The sequence below is a fragment of the Daktulosphaira vitifoliae genome, unplaced genomic scaffold, assembly GCF_025091365.1.
Source record: "Daktulosphaira vitifoliae isolate Bord-2020 unplaced genomic scaffold, ASM2509136v1 Scaffold_5, whole genome shotgun sequence".
NCBI lineage: Eukaryota > Metazoa > Arthropoda > Insecta > Hemiptera > Phylloxeridae > Daktulosphaira > Daktulosphaira vitifoliae.
Window position 1 is genome coordinate 13,031,140 of NW_026099576.1, and position 20,239 is coordinate 13,051,378.

At 26.2% G+C, this 20,239-nt stretch overlaps 1 protein-coding gene across 1 annotated transcript in view; it reads left to right on the forward strand.

The window, feature by feature from the left end:
- The first annotated feature begins 227 nt into the window (after nt 1-227).
- Nucleotides 228-20,239, forward strand: part of LOC126908147 (uncharacterized) — a 31,275-nt gene continuing 11,263 nt past the window's right edge. The window contains exons 1-2 of the mRNA XM_050690054.1: nt 228-347; nt 1,198-1,316. The gene's annotated coding sequence lies outside the window, so the exon portion shown is untranslated. The remainder of the gene's footprint in view (nt 348-1,197; nt 1,317-20,239) is intronic.

Here is a 20,239-nt window from a genome sequence, read left to right on the forward strand (position 1 = left end):
AAAATTACCTGCAGACCTTAATTTTTATAATTAATTTTTGTGTCTTACATTTTTGAATAATCATACGTACCAAACACAATGTCAAGTGTACACTCCGGTAAAGTTACTAACATAGTGTTTAAATTTGAAGAGCTAATAAAAATTTCTGAAAAAAACAATATATGCAAAACAATTAGTCAACGAAAAAGATTGATAGAACGTACTTTTTGACCAATTCAATNAAAGATTGATAGAACGTACTTCTCGACCAATTGAAATAATTAGTCCAACCGATAAGTCCGCGGACGAAACAACTTTTACTAACGCAAATCCAGAAAACAAGGAAGTCAAAAAAAAGAAGTTTAAGGGTGAGTCAAGGGTACATTTAGATAAATTGACCTTTACAAAATCATTTAAACAATACGTTTTATAATTTTCCTACGAAAAACAATGATTTGTCAAATATTTCAATACAACGTTTGTTCTCCCTAAATCCGAGTTTAATCAAATAGGAGTTCAGCTTTACAAAATTTAATTGTGCTGAATTTTGTGGAGTTTAAAAATTGCGGACAAAAAGGCATACAGGTGTCATACGAATATGACATCATAACAAATATAATTCCATATTACAACAAAATTATTTTTCGTTAGGAAGAGATATTGAATATTTTTTTTATGTATATAATTTGATTTATGGGCAGTATACAATATAAATAATACACAGTTTAGTTAGTAAGTAAGAAAACAAGTTTCTATTGTTTAAATAATTGACCTGTTTCCTTACACACTGAACATTCTGTGTAGTATATCTTCCTGAACAAAACTCTAGTTACAACTCTATAAGAAAATTATTGATTAAAAATTATTGAAAAATCATGAGCTTTTGACATTCAAAACCCAGAGAACCCTTGTACACTCATTGGAATGTAAAAATATCTAATGAACTAAAATGTTTATATTGGATACGCCCAACCTAACAACAGTCATAGGTCAAGTGGGACAAATGTTAATGAATGGGTTAACAATAAATTCATTATTCTTCTTAGAGTATGTAGTACTTATTACTTCAGATAGGACAATACCAATCGTCAAGTATATAAAATATTTAAATGTTTGAATATAAGTAGAAAATTAAAGGTTATGCATTTATATTTAACCCACTTGGCCATAATATAATAAAAACAAAAAAAATGATAAAAATTATTAATATGTTTTAAGGAATAAAGAATAAAATATCTTTTTTTGAAAAAAAAGCTGCATCAATAAAGACTTCTAATGATATAATAATCAAAAATACATCGGCTAAGACCAATGAACTAGATAAAGATAAACAACACGTAAGATATGAAATAAATATAAAAAAGAAAAATACAGATAATTATGGCAAGATAACTGATAGCTTAGAATTAAGCTTACACCATGAAATAGAACTTGATAAAGTCCAACATAGTGCTAACGAACAGAACCAAACTAACATAGATGGTAGGATTACCAATAATCCACAAGAAACAATCGGTATATTTAAATTTGAAAGTAATAATAAACGGCACACAGAGGAAGAAGGAGACTGTGTAAATGAGCTGGACACGACGACAGATGAGAAAAAAATAGATGATAATGATGAGATAACTGATAGCTTAGAATTAGGTTTACACGAAGAAAAAAAACTTGATAAAATCCAACTTAACACTGAAGATCAAAACGTATTACCCATTATTCAGATGCCTAAATCATCAAAAACGCCAAAATGTCAAAAGAATAAAAAAAAAAAAAAAAGGAAAGGAAAGAAATACCAGCGATGAATGTGAAAAATAAAAAGATTGTTCATAACCTAAATTATTTTTATTCTACTCTTAAAGATGAAGATTAATATTCATAAGAGCTGAAGTCAACTTAAAAAACTTACTTAAATAAATTAACCTGTAATTAATCTCTAATAATCTAGTAATAATCATTTGTATTAATTAATAATATTAATTTGACTAAATAAATGTATTTGAAACTGTATTCAATGTATTTTTTATTAACCAGACACATTGTTAATTAGATAATTTTAGAGATCATTATAGATATCGAGTGGCTAGCGTTGTGCAACAATATTATTTTAATATTGTTTTTATTACATTTCATTAGCTCTAATAGGTAATTCTAAACCTATTTAAATGAAAAATTTTAATAAAATGTTGAATATTTTTAACCTATTACAACTCGTAGGTGCAATCTGGTGGGTTGTGGCTTTTCAAATTCTGCCATTGCCATCTAAAAATAATGAAAATTACATTTATTTTTATATGGAATTTTTTTTTAAGATTAGGAAAAATTAAATTAGACCTATCAAATATTTTGCTCGAATTGTGCCTATGTTACAGCTACTCATTTGTATCAAATTACCAAAACGGAAAATTTCACATAACACTTTATTTCATCAGCGTTTTAAAGCTTTTGCAACGTTTTTTTTATTATATTTATACCTTATGAGGTTGTCGACTTCATTTTTTTAAAAAACAACTTACACATCTAACTAGCTTATATAATAAAAAAATTACAAATGTAAAAATCGCTAATTTTCGAAATTTTTTTTAATGAAAACTGCCATAACTTTCTCAAAAATGAACAAATCAATATGATTTTTTTTTTTTAATAGATGCTTGATGTCTTTACCTATCATTTGGTATATATTTTTTTATTAATTTAACCATTCACCTGGCCACAGGGGGGGATTTAAAATGACAACTTTTTCACAATAAATTAACTATTGAAAGTGTTCCGGAAAGTCTGACACTTTTATATATATATATAACTTAAAATAAAGCTAATGTAATGTACTCTATTATGAAAAAAAAACATTTCGGACCTTATTTGGTCTTCATGGTGAAAATGGCTACCGAATGCTATTTTTGTGTGAAAATTCTCGATTTTATATTTTACATTTTTTACTTTAAATTGCTATAACTTTTTCAAAATTGTATGGATCAATACAATTTTTTCATGACAAGTACTATTTATATACACCTTTCATTCGGCATACTTTATTTTTTAATCGGACCATTTCCCTATAAACGGAGGGGGCATTCAAATCTGAAAATGTATACAGAATGTAGAACTTTTGAAATTATTCCGGAAAGTCTGAAACTTTTATACATATTTATTTTAATATAATAACAGATAGGAACAAATATATTCTTATTTTTGTTACAACTTACTTCCATAACGAAATAATGACTTACAATTAAATGATTCCTTTGATGAAATTATAATAATATTTAATTAATGTACTGGCTTAATATATTTTTATATTTTATAAACAACTATTCTGCTACATTAGAGATCAATACCTGAAAATTACCTGCAGACCTTAATTTTTATAATTAATTTTTGTGTCTTACATTTTTGAATAATCATAATTAATATTGTACAGGATTTCTTATTTATAGTTTAATTGTAATTAGTTTTACATTTTCATGCTTAATAGTTATAAGCGTACCAAATACAATGTCAAGTGTACACTCCGGTAAAGTTACTAACATAGTGTTCAAATCAAATTACCAAAACGGAAAATTTCACATTTTTTGTATAATATAGTTCCTTCGTTATGGTTTTCTTATATTTTTGAACCTCATCTGTTATATCGAAAATAATATTCGATACATTTTTTTATATAAAGTATCTTCTAATTTTATACAAATATTATTTATAATATATTTTATTTTGTACATTAAGTCATTATTTAATTCCACTTTTATTCCATGTTTTTTGTAAATCGAGTTCGGAAATTTCTGTAAATCATTCAAAAATTGTTTTATTGTTATTATTAGAACAATTGGGCTATATGTATTTGTGCGATCATTAACTAGAACAACATCTTGTGGAATTTGTGTAAATTAAGAGCAAATCATTAAGAGCAATAGTGATATATTCCAAGTCATTAATTATATAATAAGCTAATTCTTGAATAATTGATGAAATAACTACGTTTGAAAATTTGACTAGAACAACATTTATATCATTTTTGGATCTTATACAATGGTACCACTCCAATTTGTTGCATTTAGATAATACTTATTAAAAAATCAACGGCATTAAATAGTTTTACTTGAAAATATTTTAATTAGTGATGGGAAATTGTAATAAACAAAAAGAAGACAAGAGTGTAGGTATGTAGGGGGTAGGGTAGTCTTGTAATAAACAAAAAGAAAGACCGGCGGGGTGGCAAAGGAATGTTGTTAAATGTGTTTGGGGCTCGGAGTGTGAAAGGGAAGAAATGTAAAGAAATGTAACACAGGTGGCCAATAAGGAAATAATAATCGTAGCAGGCGTAGTGTAAAAAGGATGGGTACCAATGGAAAGTAAAAGTGTCTATAGATACCCGGTAGTGACTACAATAAAATGAAATAGAAAGGGATCTCGGGGTATGTATGGTTGTGTAAAAACGTCTAATGTATGAATAAGATGAAATTACAAAGAAGGGTCACTACCTAGCTCCTGCACAGAAACGCGTGCACTAATTTCCGGCTAGTCACAAGTATCGTGTTTCTTATAAAAATATTTTAGTTTATTCTCAATGACTTATCCTATTCTAATTGTTTATTACTAAAAAATTCTTCAGTAAAGGATCTATTATAGACTTATTATGTAAACAAATGTTCCACTTACCTCTGATTATCCTGATATTCTCTTGAGATGAACGATGTTGTTGATGTAACAATTATCGATGTATACGTTCACGCATTAATGTACGCAATTATATTTATACGGTTTATATTATTATTAACTCGCGTGTAACTACTTTTCTAGTACAATTCTATATTAAATCTACCCAAGGTGAAATCTAAGTTTATTATAACTCTGTCTTTTTGCAAAAACCTTTTGTATATTTATGTAGTATAGTTCTTAACCTTGTATATGATGTTTTACGTTAATATATTTATTATTTAATAATTTATAAAGCAAATGAATAACTTCTAAGCAACATAACTGTCCTGTGCAACAAAACTATTTCCAAGTGGCCTACGTCTTTTCAGTCGTCCAAATGGTGATCTAGGGTAGATGCGAGCTCAATTTCAGTTCTTTGCACAATAGATTATACTAGTGTCCTACACTCCGATCACCGGCACTGTGGCATAGATCAGACTAGCTGGTCGATAAGTGGAGAGACACTTTTAGTTGTTTAGTATGATGTTAGTTATAAATATATATTAGTAAAATATTAGTTTTTAGTATAATATTTCGACTCTGATTTATTTGTATTTCGTAGCTGGATGTACCAACGCGAGATCTCAAATAATATCTTTGTCTTTATGCAAAGAACCTTATGATATGTGGCCTACTTCTTTTCAATCACCTGTAGGACGACCTAGGTTAGATGCGACTGTACTATAGATTTATGCACGATAAGTTATGTTAGTGTCCTACACTCCGATTGCCCGCACTGTGGCAGAGATCAGACTAGCTGGTCGATAAGTGGAGAGACACTTTGAAAAAATCTTAAGATTAACTAAAATTCTAATTATGATATTATTGTACTATTACCCTGTCCAGCCAGGTTGTGGCCCTTCAATAAGTAATAGATACAATTCAACCAAATTAATTACCTTAGAATATGCTTATATATATATATATGAATATAAATGTAAATAGAAAGAAATAAATAAACACCAATATTTTATATGTGTTAAAATATTTATATCACCAAAAGTATTCGACCGAAAATAAGATGTATAATATTTTCAGTAATTACGAAAGAGGGTAAAAATGATGTAGATTTCATATAGAATTGTAACTAAGAATGAAACATAAACTCACGCACATTCACTTTTTGTATCTTGGTTGAGTATTCCAGAGAACCGTAGAGATGCATAGATAGACTGGCAAGGTGTCCCAGTATCCGCTAGAGGGATGTTCAAAAATCGTACATAACCACTGTAAGAGAACCAAGTGCAAAGGAACCACCCGAATTTGGGGGAAAATGGACTTTTTATAGCCCGCAAAACTGGTTTAGCGATCTCTGGTTAGATTCTTAAAATATTTTTTGCTGTATTTGATTGGTTAATGTGATAGAATCTCTTACGTGGGCGTTTTTGGAATGCGTAAGAGGGAGGTTAAATCTTGTGTGAGGGTATTATTTTATTACCCATCTTATCCACGGGGAAATACTGATTTGGTGATATATTTTATTAAATATAAGTATTAATTATTACATGTATTAAAATGTGATACTACAAAATATCGAATAGTAATTATGGAACTATTCGATAGTCATTCAAAAACTATTCGAATAGTAAAAATATTCGATAGTTACACAATATATTCGAATAGTTTTAAAGACTATTCAATACCTCCATTTGAATACTTTATAAAATATTTGATAGTTTATGCTAAAAATAAAATATTCGGTGGTATAAACACAATTCGAATAGTTAAGCGATGGTTTAAAATATTTCAAAATGCCCATCACTAATTTTTATTATCTCAAAAGAAATTCGTGATACTTGATATTGTGTTGTTTGAATAAAATTAAAAATAAATAAAATATGTTTTAAATTTAAAAATTTTAATTTTCAGTTAGAGCTCAATTTTAGTGAACTTTATTAACAATAAAATTAAACTTTATTGTGAAACAATATTTTTATACAGTTTAAAGAGCTATTTATCGCGCTGTTAGATAAAATTATTACAACATTTTTAAAAGCTTAAAGTGCTGTATTATTTATTTTATGTTATCTGAATTTTCTACTACCGGCTTCAAATTTACTCAAAAAATAAATTTTTTTAAAATAATAAATTTAAACAAGGTAAAAGTTGCAATCAAAATCTTCTGAATTAGACTTCTATAAATAAATCTTCATCATATATGATGCGAAAAAAATGAATAAATTAATTTCTTTTTAAAAACTTATTTTGAAGCCTAAGAACAGATTGAAATAATTATTCTATTTAATATTAAATTAAGTTTTGCTTAATTTACTTAGAACTATTTGTTTATGATATTATTAAAAGCTTTTAAGATGTAAAATTACATTTGTTAGAAAACTATGATTTTTTGAAAAAAATATAAAAATGTTATATTTAAATTATTTGAAGTAAATTGATTTCATTAGAACATTAAACAAATAATAATACTATGATATGTAATAAAATTGTTTTGTTCGAGACAGATATCCCGTAAGACGGGCTAGTTGTGCACCGCACTCGAATGCCGTTTTACATCAAGCATGTTTAAATAGCTATTATTGAAGTGGGTAATGATCACCTGGGGGATGAGGCTAACAGTATATCCAATAAATAACAAGAGTAAATTTATATAGTTAAATAACAAATAACCACATATATTAGAAGTTTTTCAGAGAGTATCTTAAATTTAAGGGGTAACGGAGGCCCTTAAATACTAATAGCCGGCGAAGCGACATAAACAATATAGTTAAACTCAATTAAAACAAATAATAAAAAACATTATAAAAATAATATAAAACTCAGTTGTTGATAGTGGTGAGTAGACTGTAGTATGGGATCTTATGGTAATGGTGTCGAACATCTGAGTACACGAGTCAGAGTGTAGATGCAGGCACGTAATAGTGGATGAGAACAAACGGCGGAAAAGCGACTACGGCAATGAAGTTATTTAATGATGGTTGGTTTTCATTTTGCTACACATTTTTTAGGTATTTCATGATTTTGTTTATACAGCGAAAAAGGGTTCTTTATCTGAAAACAATAAATAGCAACATTTGGTTGTTGAAGGGCTCACGCGCGGTAAAAAAAGTGGATGAGTATTGCGTGCTCGTGTCATCTATGTGCTTGGCTGTGATTAAGAACAGAAAATATTGTGTATAGTATTTGTTGTGAGAAATATTGTGTAATAAGATAGAATCTTTACGTGTGTTGAGAAGGGAAGAGAAAAAAATAGTGTTTTTATGTATAGGGCCTATTACAACACACATTGAATAAATGATATAAACTCAGCTGAAAAAAGGAGTTGTTGATAGTGGTGAGTGGACTGTATGAGATCTTGTGGTAATGGTATCGAACATTTGAGTATCACAAGTTAGAGTGTAGATGCAGGCACGTAATAGTGAATGAAAACAGACGACGGAAAAGTGACTATGGCAGTGTAGTTATTTAATGGGCCCAATCACTCGAAGTGTGTAAGGGCATGAGAACTTCGAGCACAAAGGTACAATAAACAAATAATAAGAATAACGGCGTATAATAGCCGAACAATTTACCATTCAAGCGGAGGTGCTTGTTACAAAAGACAGATGATACATAAAACAATTGATTCACTGACTCACGACGATGAACTGTACATGGATGACAATTGACACGGAGGCCATCGATTTGCCGTGCTGAGTGAGCAAGGGGGTGAGTAAAGCAAAGACGCTAGAGATCAGCTGTCACTCGATATAATATAATTAACGATGTTTGTAATAACTGATTCACTAGATCGCTAAAGGCGTTCTGTACCAAACAAAAATAACGGTTAAATTTTTAGACTACACAAATATATTATAGTTTAGCGCATTCTATTGCGAGGACAGAACAGAAATGTTGACTTCTTATAGCATCGTAGATCAGTTTTCATTATGAATTCAGAAGCCTTACAAGAAAGTCTTCTAAATTTTGCTTATACATTTAGATTATAAGAGTAGTCGTTTAGAATGTGATTATTTCATAAATTATGTTGAAATAAAAAAGTAATTATTAAAAACTACTTGGTATAAATACTCTTTAGAAAATGCCAACAAATAAATACAGAATTCTATCATATTATTTCGATAAAAAATACATGAATTATGGACTTTATGTGTTGAATAAGTGGACATTTTTTTTTTTTAATTTACCCATCTTATTTAAAAATACTTTTATTAATTATAAATTATAAATGTGAAATCGATTCAACATTTTTTTAATTAGTATATTACCTGTTGATTTTCGAGTTGAGTATAATTACGTTCAATACGTTTTTTAGCTTCGATGCGAAGCTGAGAAGGTATTGGTTTTACTAAGATGTGTTTTTTTTTTTTTTTTGTGTTTGTTACCATTTTTTCTCAGCTCTCACCGAACGAATTTCTTTCAATAATACGTCCAAAGATCACAAATCGTATCTTATTGAAGACATTACCCTTAAAAATTGAAAAAAATTCCCTCGTTCCCCGTAAAAGGGGGAAACCTCCAAAAAAATTACAAATTTAAAAATCGCTAATTTTCGAAATTTTTTCAATTTTTTTTACTTAAAAGTGCCATAACTTTTTCAAAAATGAACATATCAATATAATTCTTTTTTATATAGATGCATAATATCATTACCTTTCATTTGGTATATTTTTTTCATAAATTTAACCCTTAACCTGCCCACAAGGGGGGATTTAAAATGACAACTTTTTCACAAAAAATTAATTTTTTTAACTTAAATTTTGAAAATGTTCCGGAAGGTCTGACACTTTTATATATATCTTAAATTAAAGCTAATGTAATATGCTTTATCATGAAAAAAAAAAATTTCGGACTTTATCTTATCTTCATGGTGAAAATGGCTACCGAATGCTATTTTTGTGTGAAAATTTTCGATTTTGTATTTTCCATTTTTAACTTTATTATGCTATAACTTTTTGAAAAATGTATGAATCATTACAATTTTTTTATGAGAAGTAGTATTTATATAGATCTTTCATTCGACATACTGTTTTTTTAAATCGGACCATTTCCCTAAATACAGGGGGGATTCAAAACATAAAAATGCATATAGAAAGTAGAACTTTTTCAACGTAACTTTTGAAAGTGTTCCGGAAGGTCTGACACTTTTATATATATCTTAAATTAAAGCTAATGTAATATACTTTATAATGGTAAAAAAAAATTTCGGACTTTATTTTATCTTCATGGTGAAAACAGACATTAAACTTAATAAAAAAAATACGATTTTTGTAAAAAAATTCTTTTTTATATTTTTAACTTTATAATGCTATAACTTCTCGAAAGATGTATGGATCAATATAATTCTTTTTTTTGTAGATGCATGATGTCTTTACCTATCATTTGGTATATTTTTTTTATAAATCTGACTTTTTACCTGCCTACAGGGGGGGATTCAAAATGACAACTTTTTCACAAAAAATTGACTTTTTCAACTTAAATTTTGAAAGTGTTCCGGAAAGTCTGACACTTTTATATATATCTTAAATTAAAGCTAATGTAATATACTTTATCATGGAAAAAAAAAATTTCGGACTTTATTTTATCTTCAAGGTGAAAATGGCTACCAAATGCTATTATTGTGTGAAAATTCTCAATTTTATTTTTTACATTTTTAACATTATAATGCTATAACTTATTGAAAAGTGTATTGATCAATATAATTTTTTTATGGGAAATACTATTTTCTAATAATCTCTTTTTTATTCTACATACTTTGTCTTAATCAGGATATTAATAAGGAACTAGCAGTTTATGAAGCTTTTGGAATAATCCACCAATTTTTTAAAATTAAACACTATCTAAAGATTTGCATCGAAGCGTTTTTTTTTGATAGTGATTTTAATCACTGTCAGATATCATTATACTTGATCCATCTATACCACGTCACCACTGTGCCGCGACCCCCCTGTGCTGGGTTTTTAATAATGTATTTGCATTATATATAACGTCTTTAAATTTTAAATTATTTGGATGAAACCACGAATCAGTAAATAAACAGAATCTGTCAGACTGTTGATTGATATCTTTCTGCAGTTGATAAATATCTCCTACCAGTTTTTTGAAGTTTTCATTATTATCCGAATGTTTAGGAATTTCTTTAACATTCTTGATAATTAGTTCAAGTAGTTTTTCATTTGTATATGGTTTGACTACAGATGTGACATAAATATTTTCTAGATCACTAAAAAACAAATATATGTTGAACAGTGTGTCATCATATTGTATGTTAATCCTGTAAATTAACTCCAATATACAGTGACCTTTATGTGATTTTAATGAAAAAAGCTTTATCCATTTGGTTATCCCTATATTTCTATTATCTCTAATACTCGACTTAACTAGAAAATAAGCCAATTGCGTATATTTGCGCATAGTAGTACTGAACATCCTGTGAACCTCATATGCTACTCGGCGAACTGTTTCGTCAGAAATGTCATCGATATATTTTGTACAGTTAGCAATTATTATTATCATTCTTTTTTTGTTTAAATTTACTCAGATCAATTTTTAACGATTCAAATTCTTGAGGTATTAAACATTCTAGTGAAGTCCTGATTACGTTCTTTCATGATCCCTTGAAATATCTCCTCATTAATGGCGTTTACAGTCACCACGAATAAAATACAATAAAACAAAGTCATATTAATTACTTGGAAGTTTAGATCCTCTATAAAACTAGTTATTAGCCAGTATATTGTACTTCAAATGATTCGACAAAAATTAAAACAATAACTTATAGTATATATATTTCATAAAAATAATTTTAATTGTATGCATAATAATATAAATTTATACTAATCAACATTTTTTCATATTTATTTAAGACTTTTATATATCCTAACATTAATAATTTTATATTATTTATTTTTAAAATAAAATTACTATTAAATAAAAAACACTTTTTTGTATAACATAAAATATTGGATAGTTTAAAATAAATTACAAAAATTGATGTAATAATACAATATCAGAATTTATCGACAGCTGGAACAAAAAAGCTTAACTAACTTAAAAAGATTAAAAAATCAAAAAGCAAAAAACCCAACCTAACCCAACCAGTTCTAGAACAAAAAGAAAAATTGTTAAACACATCAGGTATAGTCCATAAAATATAAAATTCTGTAAATATAATTATTATATAATTATTTATGTTGTAACTTTTCTGAACACTATAGTTTATGTTAATAATTAACATAAACTTATATTTAAGTAAATAATTAATATTTACATAAATAATTTTTTATAAATATGTATGTATTGTTTTTATTTTTTCTTAAGTTTGTAAAACAAATTATTTTAAGCTTTATGTATAAAAAACCCAGCATAGGGGGTCGCGGCACAGTGGTGACGTGGCATAGATGGATCAAGTATAATGATATCTGACAGTGATTAAAATCACTATAAAAAAAAAACGCTTCGATGCAAATCTTTAGATAGTGTTTAATTTTAAAAAATACACTTTTCAATAAGTTATAGCATTATAAAGTTAAAAATATAAAAAAGAATTTTTTTATAAAAATCGTATATTTTTTTATTAAGTTTGATGTCTGTTTTCACCATGAAGATAAAATAAAGTCCGAAATTTTTTTTTTTGCATAATGAAGTATATTACATTAGATTTAATTTAAGATATATATAAAAGTGCCATATGAAGTTTTTGACGTATGATAAGGTCAAATTAGTTTTTAGATATAATAATCCGTGATATTCCCTTGCTTCTTACGTATAATACACACATTAGTTAAGACTATACTCACATATGCACTACATGTAATAAATTATCTAAAAATGTGTCATGTGTATGTTAACATATTTTTATTTATTAGTTCTTAAGAAATATTAATAAATTATTTAAAATAGAAAAATAAAGAAATCTTTTTTCTAGGTAAATCACTTTGAAAAAAACAATGTATTTGCGATTCCAAATAATTCTGTCATTTGTAAGTAAAATTTAATCTATAAATTAATATTATTATACACCTGTTTTGTTTATATAAATACAATATATAATTTCACATTTACAAAAATATATCAAAATCACAGTTGTTGAAAACGTCAGTTTTTTATTTGTTTCGCAATTTTAAAATACTATTACTATCTGAAGAATACATAGATAATATTGAAATTATAATTGACACGACTTACGTCACAATAATGTAGTCGATACTGGTGTCGATGGTAAAGATCCCTGGGTCGTTTATTATTAATGAACGACAACAGATTATTTAAAAAAAGAAACCGAAAAGACGAACGCAATTAATAATAATGTTCGCATAGTATTGTCGTGGCACTTTTGCTGTCTTCGGCGACACGGTGTCTGACATTGTCCTCGGACATCAAAAGTAGTAGCGTTGATAGTGACGGTGCGGTGGAGCGGTTCGGTTCTTCTTGTTTAGTGGCGCAACACGTCCGTTCCGGTACATCTTCGACGACGTGAAGAAGACTTGACGTATATTTGTGGCAGGTCGTAGTCAGCCGACTAGCTGAACTTAGTACTGTGGCATATGGTACGCGATGTTAATCAGTTAAAGTACCGTGTACATGTAGTAGATTGGCGGCTAACTAATATGGTACGGGTTATAGGGATCTGTGTATCTCGAAGCGACGTATCATAATATTATAAATAGTTAGACTTTTTATCAAAATACTATTCTTAGAAATCCAACGAAGTTTAAAAAAGTTCTGTGTTAAGTAAATTTTTTCAAATTTAATTTTTGAAATCAATCGAAAATTCTGATAACTTTTATTACACATTAAATTAAAGCTTATAATATAAGCTTAATATAAGCTTAATATAATATAATATAATATAATATAATCTGTATATTATACAGAGTAATTCACTCCCTAAATAATGGTCCAAAAGTTGCAATCGGCCAGTCATTTACTTCATTAGATCATTGTCTATTAAACAAGCTATTTAATTTTTGATATTTTCATTTGAGATATTAAAGTTAATACCCTTATAAGGTTTATACAATGAACGTAAAAAGAAAAATTAAAAAAAATTAAGAGAAACAATTAACTAAAAGAAAAAAAATTATTAATATTACAATTATTAGCTTCGATGCGAAGCGGAGAAGGTATTAATTTTACTATGATGTGTTTTCTTCTTTTTATGTCTATTGCCACTTTTTCTCAGCTCTCACTGGACCGATTTCTTTCAAAAATACGTCAAAAGATCACAAATCGTATCTAGTTGAATACATTACAAATAGGGGAAATATTCAAAAAAATTACAAATTTAAAAATTGCTAATTTTCGAAATTTTTTCACTTTTTTTTCTTAAAACTTCCATAACTTTTTTAAAAATCAACAAATCTACATAATTTTTTTTTATACTAAAACATTAGATATTTACCTTTCATTTAATATCATTTTTTTGAAAATCTATCACTTAACCTGTTCATTGGGGGGGATTTAAAATAGCAACTTTTTTACAAAAATTAACTTTTTCAACTTAATTTTTGAAAATGTTCCGGAAATACTGCGTCCTTTAAACATATATCAAATTAAAGCTTATTTTATGTACTATAAAATGAAAAAAAAAAATTTGTCCCGACACTTTATCTTCTGCATGTAAACGGTTGCCGTAGTTAAAAAAACACTATTTTTGTGTTAAAATTTTCGATTTTCGATTTTAAATTTTCAACTTAAAAATGCTATAACTTTTTGAAAAATGTATATATCAGCACAATTTTTTTTTTCAAAATACATTATAAGTACATCTTTCATTTGACGTACTTTTTATTGAAATTGGACAATTTCCCCTTATATAAGGGGCGTTCAAAACTTGAAATATTGTAAAAAACATAGATCTTTTTCAACTGAACTTTTGAAAATGTTCCGGAAATACTGCGTCCTTTAAACATATATCAAATCAAAGGTTATGTTATATACTATCAAAATAAAAAAAAAAATTTGTCCCGACATCTTATCTTCTATGTGCAAATGGCTGTCGAAAATTAAAAAAAAATGTAATGTTTGGGATAAAAATTATCTTCTATCGGGATGTTTTTTGTACTTAAAACTGCCATAACTTTTTCAAAAATGAACAAATAAAAATAATATTTTTTTGTATTGAAACCTTAGATATTTCCCTTTCATTTGATATAATTTTTTTTGAAAATCTAACACTTATTCTGCTTACTGGGGGGATTTAAAATAGTAACTTTTTTACAAAAAATAACTTTTTCAACTTAATTTTTGAAAATGTTCCGGAAATACTGCGTCCTTTAAACATATATCAAATTAAAGCTTATTTTATGTACTATAAAATGAAAAAAAAAATTTGTCCCGACGACCTATCTTCTATGCGCAAATGGCTACCATATTCAAAAATATGCTATTTTAACAAATTTTTTTTTTTTAATTAAACACTATTTACAGATTTGCATCGAAGCGTTTTTTATGATAGTAATTTTAATCACTGTCAGATATCATCTATACTGGACCCAACTATGCCACGACCCCACTGTGCCGCCACCTCACTGTGCTGGGTTTTTTTTTTTTTTGATTAATTAAGTGATTCAAGATAAGTAAATTGCCCTGTATAGAACTTGTATTTTATGAGTAATGTACCCCAAATGTCTTAAAACGTTAAAATTTTTAGTAAAAATACCATTTTTGTAATCTGTTGTAATGTTTTGGAATTATTGTATACCTAAACCTATATTAAATCTAATCTTCTAAAAATAACCTATAAATTAAAAAAAAATTCCTTTAATACAATAAAATTTTTTATTAAGTATTAACAAACGTATTTAGTAGACTCAACTCAATAAAAAAAAAAACTGTAGCACAGTGGGGTCGCGGCACAGTGTAGACGTGGCATAGTTTGGACAAGTATAGATAATATCACTAATTCAACTAAAATTCAACTAAACTTAAAACATAATTCAACAACACACAATGGCTGAAATTATAGTTGAAACTAGGCAACGGTATATTTTTAAATATCAGTATATGCATAGGATATAGTTTATACGGAATAACGGAATATAGTTCTGAATATTTTAATTGAAGCATCTATTTAAACACCTCGAGTTACTAAGTCTAATAATAACTAAGACTTTTATTTAAATAAATTATTACAATATAAATATTAAAAATATTACGATTTTAACAAAATTTTGAATTTTTTTTATAAATTAACTGTTAATAGTAATTATTAGTAGTATAAGTATAAACAAAATAAGTTCATATTTATATATAATGTAAGGAAGATTCATGTAACTTATATAACAATTAATGGACACATTACTATGGCTAACCCTTACACGGTATTTAAAAAAAAAAAAAATTGAACAGAAAAATAGTATGTTCTTTAACTAAGGCAGCTATATGCACATAGAAGATAAGTCATTGGGACAATTTCTTTAAATTCATAGTACGTAACCTAAGCTTTAATTTAACATATATTACATATTAACACATATGAGTCGCAGTACTTCCGAAACATTTTCAAAAATTAAGTTAACTTTTAAAAAAAAGTTGCTACTTTGAATATACTTACCAGCTTTGTATCAAATCTAAAAATCACAACAAATTTTTACTAAAATTTCGTCGAGCACATTAATCATTGTTAAAATTTAAAGCATATCGTTTTGATTGTGCATGATTAAAAGTGTACTGTTTTTTTATAGGGGCTAGTATTTTCAACATCAGCACTGATTAACCTTGCTCAAGTCAGCAATTTTTTGTCATCCAATAATTTACTTCAAGCACAAAATGCATTCCATAATTGCATTGCTAATTTAAAAATAAATGGTTTTGAACCATGTGATTGAAATTGTGATTCATTTAAATTTATTATTATTCCAAAAAAATATTTTAATTTTAATTCTGGGCATTAGAAAATGTATTTCACTTAATTACAATATAAAAAAATGACTATAAAGAAATTTACATTGTATTGCTTCGTTAATAAATCATCTTTGGTATATGCATATATATTTCATCATGTTTATAAGCAAATAAAGAGTAGTCAAGATTTAAGTATTATTATTTAAAGTGAAGTATTTAAGTATTTAAAGTTAATTTTTGATATATATCTAGTTAGCGATTATACAATTTTACACACATCCGCGTAGAATTATAATATTAACAGAATTTTCAGTCATATTACATATTTATATGATAGAAATATTTACATTATATTGGTCTTCTTAATATCTCTTTTTAAATATTAAAACCATTTTTAGTTAAAAGAAAGTGACAATTTGGAAATATTCAGACGCAAATTAAATATGCGTTTTAATCCAGCATATGAAATTCTGCAAGAATGCATAAAGAAGTATTCCTTGATTGGAAATGATACGACAGACANTCTGCAAGAATGCATAAAGAAGTATTCCCTGGTTGGAAATGATACGACAGACATTGGTAATTTAAATACAAATTAAAATTATACACTATATATTCAATATAAATAAATATGCTAATAGTTTCTCTATGATTTAGAATATTACTCAAAAGATTCAAGTGAAGAAAATTTTTATAACTATACAATCAGACATATACTTGACATTGTTTCTGGTAAAGATAAACCAGATTTTTGCATTAGTTATTTAAAGAACTACATATTTAACGACACAGTACCTTTCTCAAGGTATTGTTGTGCTGTTTATTACACATATTTGGTTTTAGATTATTCCACTTTAAATCAAGATTTGGGAACTAGTGATAGAACTCAATGAATTCTAAAGAGAATTTATGGTATCCGAACTCCCCTCAATTTTTTCAATGTATTAGATATTTTTATAATAATTTTAAAATAATAACACCACATAATAATTTACAGTTTAATGATATTGTTGAATTTAAAGCAGCAGATGAAGAAAATGTAATTGAGAATTTTATTTTTCCAAATTTAAATAAATCTAATAGTTTAACAAAGAAAGTAGAGTTAAACAAACAAATAGATAATTTTAATTTTATAGCACCAGCATAATTAATATCAAAAAACTTTATTCAAATTCTTTAGTCATATCAGACAAAAATTCAAATAAAAAAAAATTAAAAAAATCATATGTTAATCCAAAGAAATATAAATTTATTAAAGGTCATTGAAAATTTTCAACATTTTAAACTTATTCAATTCAATTGTAAGTTTTTACAGGTACATGTGAAATCATCAAGTCGTTTTAAATTAGATTCGACTTATTTTTATTACATTCGTAATACTATAATAATAACTCAAGATTTTAAAGCTATAAGTTTGCAAAATATATTTAATAAAACGATTTCATTTTTATTACGTAAATCTATACTTTAAAATTATAACTTCAATTCTTATATGAAAAATATTCCAAAAATTTTGCTTAATTTTAGAAGAAACATTTTATATTCTAAAAGTATATTTTATAATTCTTTAAATAAAAATTATTGGTCTTTTGAAAGCTACAAACATTTTTTCGTTAAATACATCATGAAAATGATTTGCATTAAGCATATCTTTTTTATTTTTGACCCTGGAGTTTAATATTTAATATAATAATTATATTATTATATTATATTGTGATATTATTATTATAAAGTTTTTTTTGAGTGACAATAACAATTACTGTTATTATCAATCAAAAAAAAAAAAATTTTAACATTGTTTTATGATCACTAAAGAAAAAAAAATATTTATATCAATATATGTTAAAAATTTCTTTATTTTTAAGTCAAATAAATATGACACATTATATTACTTATACGTAAATTATTCATAATTTATAAATTATTATAAATATACAAATCATATGAAAGCAACTTTTACTTAATATTTAAATGAGTTAATGGAAGATTCATTTATCATATTTAATATTGATATATTACATATATTTAATTACAGCATGTCTACATATAAACATTGNATTAATATATTACATATATTTAATTACATCATGTCTACATATAAACAATGTCTTAATATGTAATTTTATATTTCACAAAATTGTATTATTTATACAATCAGTAATTGTAATTTTATAATTGGATCGTAAAAAATAATTTTGTAAAAACATAACAATTGTAAAACAAGTTTAAGCTATTTCAAATCATTATTCAATACAAAAGAACAATGTGAATTAAGAAAATGCAATGTATACTAGTAGTGGTGGTTAGAATAATTAGTTCAGCAATGACGAATCAGCTTCACCAGATGAAGACTTCGAAATTCAAATTATCAGTAAAAATCAAGGAATAAAGTGCTTATACAATATCAGTACATATGAAGAAAAACAATTATATGAAAACTATTTGTGTTTGCAAAATTTATTTGAATTTGACGTTCATGAATTCAAAAGAAACATACAACTATACTAACTAAAAATGTGAAGTACAAAAACAAAGAAAAATCATAGATTTCCATATCTAAAAGCACTTCTATAATTATTGTTTACAGAACCAAATAGCAATATCTTATAATTACAAAAGCAAAAATTCTAGAAAAACAAAAAACATCTGAACTTATTATTTTAAATGACTATTACTATGTATGAAGAGAACAGGATAACGATTTATCAGATAACATTATATGTATATTTTTTTTTATAACTAATTTTTACATAACTAATGTTGTCTATAAAAATAGGTAATGAAATTGAATTTATTGACATAAATTTTTTATCAAAATCAATANATGAAATTGAATTTATTGACATAATTTTTTTATCAAAATCAATGACACTATTATTTTTCTTCAAAAAATCATTGCCGAGAATAATAAGACAGGATAAATTATTTATAACATGAACTTTGTTAGAGTATTCATTAGAATTTATATTTAGAATGATATTAGATGTACTTAAAACTGTGAGTGGAGTGTTATCTGGACCTCCTATTGTTAGATCACTTTTACAATTTTTGAGGTATTAAAGTGTGTGTGATGCAACTAACGTTTGACCTTTATCAATAGTTATGAGTATATTAATGTCATTAAATAAAGCAAAAAAATGTAAAGCAACTGATGTGATATTATTATTTGTTAAGCAATTAATGTTGTTATCTGCTGAATTAAAAGGTGAACTATTTGTTTGAACAGTGTTTAACCTTGAGNTGTTATCTGCTGAATTAAAAGGTGAACTATTTGTTTCAACAGTGTTTAACCTTGATTCAAGTTTTTTGAATTCTTAATACAATTAAAAGCTGTATGACCTACAACGCCACACAGTTGACATTTTACCTTATTATCCTTAAAAAAGCAATTTTCTGATCTATGGTTATTTTTGTTGCAAAAATTACATTTTAAAGTATTTGTAGTATATTTTTGTATGTTAAAACTATTTTGGAAATTCTTATTATTTTTTTGTTAATTATCTCTTTTAGCCCATTGTGGTCTATAGTTTTGTTGAAAATTAATTTTCGGTTGTGAAAATTGTTAATCAATATTTTTACACACTGAGTATTTATTATTAAAATTATTGAAATGTGATTGATTAGTTCGATTATTAAAATTATTATTGTATGGTATATATTGTCTCTGAAATTGATTATTATTAGATGAATAATTATTTCTGAATTTATTATTATTTTGAAATTTGTTATTGTTGTTAAGCTGATCACTATTATTAAATCTATT